Source organism: Octopus bimaculoides, chromosome 30 (genome assembly GCF_001194135.2).
Source record: "Octopus bimaculoides isolate UCB-OBI-ISO-001 chromosome 30, ASM119413v2, whole genome shotgun sequence".
Classification (NCBI taxonomy): domain Eukaryota; kingdom Metazoa; phylum Mollusca; class Cephalopoda; order Octopoda; family Octopodidae; genus Octopus; species Octopus bimaculoides.
Genome location: NC_069010.1, coordinates 3542359 through 3545931, shown reverse-complemented (window position 1 = coordinate 3545931; position 3573 = coordinate 3542359). Strand labels below are relative to the sequence as shown.

Below are 3573 nucleotides of genomic sequence, written 5' to 3'. Positions count from 1 at the left end.
CTGTTTAATTTCACAAATGCCAATTGGAAATATGCTGTGCGTGAGAAGACCCGGCAAGCCAAGTGAGACCTAAATCTAAGGCCTCAGCCAGTCCACTTATGCGCACCTTCCTTCATTGGACACTAAACTCCACTTGCGAAGACCTGTTGAGGCAAGTGAAATCGAAATCGAGTTAAATTCGACGACTGGCACCCATGCCAACGTTGTCTCCTTCATTGGACATGAAACTCAGCTTGCGAAAACTTATTGGGGCAAGCGAAAGCGAAATCGTGATGGCACCTGTGCCCAGCATTGCCTTTCTGGCACTTCTGGCACTTGTGCCCGCGGCATGTGTAAGGACTTCCGAGAGAGATTGTTGCCAGTGCCCATGAACTGGCTCTTGTGTGGGTGGCACATAAAATACACCATTCTGAGCGTGGCCGTTGCCAGTACCGCCTGACTGGCCTTGTGCGGGTGGCACGTAGAAGCACCCACTACACTCTCGGAGTGGTTGGCATTAGGAAGGGCATCCAGCTGTAGAAACTCTGCCAAATCAGATTGGAGCCTGGTGTAGCCATCTGGTTCACTAGTCCTCAGTCAAATCGTCCAACCCATGCTAGCATGGAAAGCGGACGTTAAACGATGATGATGATGATGATGATTGTTCTTAATATACACAGTTGGTGATGTCCATTTAGAATATTCCACTTTTTGGATAACTCCAATTTTTTCTAATCTCTCTAAGCTTATCTGTTCTAGCGCTACGTATGGGACATTTCTTTTTGGTTTAAAAATTGGTACCGCATTCTCTTTTATCTCAAATTTGGCTTTTGCTTTCAAACGTGCACCTAGATCTGGGAATACTTTCTTTAATTCTTTTTGCAACTTGTCTGAATCGGTGTAAGAACTTGTGCCTGTAACCTATTACATTTTTGAAATAGTAGTTAATGGATAAATCTCAGAGATTGAATTTCTCCATCCAATTCGTTCCAAATAGGTTCATCATCATCGTTTAATGTTCGCTTTCCATGCTAGCTTGGGTTGGACGATTTTGACTGAGGACTGGTGAACCAGATGGCTGCACCAGGCTCCAATCTGATCTGACAAAGTTTCTACAGTTGGATGCCAGACAATGTCAGATACTACTGGATATTGCCACACATAATTGGATATTGCTAGACATTATGAGACATTACTAGAGACATTACTAAACATTACACAGACATCACTGGATATTACCAGACATTACCAGATATTGTCAGACATTTCTAGACATTACTAGACATTATTAGGCATTACTAAACATTACCAAACATCATTGGATATTGCCAGATGTTACCAGATGTTGTCAGACATTTCTAGACATTATGAGACATTACTAAACATTACTAGACATCGCTGGATATTGCCAAACATTATCAGATATTGCCAAACATTATCAGATATTGTCAGACATTTCTAGACATTACTAGATATTATGAGACATTACTAAACATTATTAGACATCGCTGGATATTACCAGACATTACCAGATATTGTCAGACATTACTAGATATTATTAGGCATTGCTAGACATTACTTGGTATTACAAGACATTTATCCAAAGGAAAGGCTGTTCATTTGGGCCGAAACAGGTCATATGACGACACTGAGGCCAGTGTGTGTGTGTTTGTGTGTGTTTGTGTGTTTGTGTGTGTGTGCATGCATATACACATGGCAGGCTTCTTTCAGTTTCTATCTACCAAATCTACTCACAAAGCTTGGTCAGCCCAAGGTTATTGCAGAAGAGACTTGCCCAAGGTGGTGGCATACATTGGAATTGAACCTGAAAACTAGTAACAGGGAAGCAAACTTCTTCAACATATGGCTACATATTAATGAATATAACCAGACAGCTAGATGTTATGAAACATTAAACAAAAGATGAATATGGAGGTTTATAGGTTGTTTCCGGGTATATTTAAATACACAACTGCACACACAGACCACCCCCACACACACACACACACACACAGACCCCCCCTACACACACATATACACACACTAGCATACATACAGATACATAAACATACACACACATACAAAAACGAATCTACACACACAAACATGCACTTACACACACAGGTATATATATACACACATGTACACACATACACACAAACAAAAACGAACCTACACATATAAACATACACTTACACACACACAAACACATGAACACACACACACACACATTGCTGAATAGCTCCATTGTCAACATAATGTTTACAACTTGTTTTCACAATATCGAGCGATAATTTATTTGTCTTGCTGAAACAAAGGAAACCATAATGTAAGGACAGAACACAAATAAATCCATATTCAAACATCCTGTATCGTTATTATAATTATTACTCTTTTACTCTTTTACTTGTTTCAGTTATTTGACTGCGGCCATGCTGGGGCACCGCCTTTAGTCGAGCAAATCAACCCCAGCGACTTATTCTTTGTAAGCCTAGTACTTATTCTATTGTTCTCTTTTTGCCGAACCGCTAAGTTACGGGGACGTAAACACACCAGCATCGGTTGTCAAGCGATGGTGGGGTGGACAAACACATACACACACACACATATATATATATATATGACGGGCTTCTTTCAGTTTCCGTCTACCAAATCCACTCACAAGGCTTTGGTCAGCCCGAGGCTATAGTAGAAGACACTTGGCCAAGGTGCCACGCAGTGGGACTGAACCCAGAACCATGTGGTTGGTAAGCAAGCTACTTACCACACAGCCACTCCTGCGCCTATAAGGATTGAAAGACGTTTACAGCACCTAGGTTTCCCAAGCGGTCACCCATCCAAGTACTCACTAGGCTCGACTTTGCTTAACTTCGGTGATCGGACGAGAACGGGTGTTTTCAAAGTGATATGGACGTATTATTAACATTATTATTACTATTATTATTATTATTATTATTATTCTGAGCTAGCAGAACCATTAACACACTGGACAAAGGGCTTAGCGGCCTTTCATCCATCTTCATTCTTCTGAGTTCAAATCTTGCCGAGGTCAACTTCTTTATTCATAGAAGATGTAATTGCATAAGGTATCAAAACTGCCAAAAGTGGAAAGCAGAGAACCAGATGGAATTCAAGGCTCCTGGCTCAAGTGGTTTAGGTCAACACACAAGATAATTGCGTTGCAATTAAATAATTGCCCACAGAGTGGGGTAGTTCCAGAGTGGATTGCAGAGGGAAAGACAGCATTGTTGATGAAAGATCGGTCGAAGGGAAATGAGGCTGGCAATTACCAACCCATTGCTTGTCTTAACCTCCTATGGGAAGTATTGACAGGCATCATCATCATCATCATCATCGTTTAAGGTCCGCTTTCCATGCTAGCATGGGTTGGACGATTTGACTGAGGACTGGTGCAACCGGATGGCTACACCAGGCTCCAATCTAATTTGGCAGAGTTTCTACAGCTGGATGCCCTAGAGTGTAGTGGGTGCTTTTACATGCCACCGGCATGAGGGCCAGTCACAGTAATTCAAATGCTAAAGAGTTAATGTTGAATTGTTTTTATCAATAACTTGACATAAAAACAATATATAT

General features: G+C 41.3%; 1 protein-coding gene and 1 pseudogene across 1 annotated transcript in view; both read right to left on the bottom strand.

Annotated features, from left to right (window-relative positions):
* Nucleotides 1-3573, bottom strand: part of LOC128251276 (uncharacterized) — a 61018-nt gene that overhangs the window by 8606 nt on the left and 48839 nt on the right. The window lies entirely within an intron of this gene.
* On the bottom strand, nucleotides 2780-2898 carry LOC128251307 (5S ribosomal RNA; annotated as a pseudogene).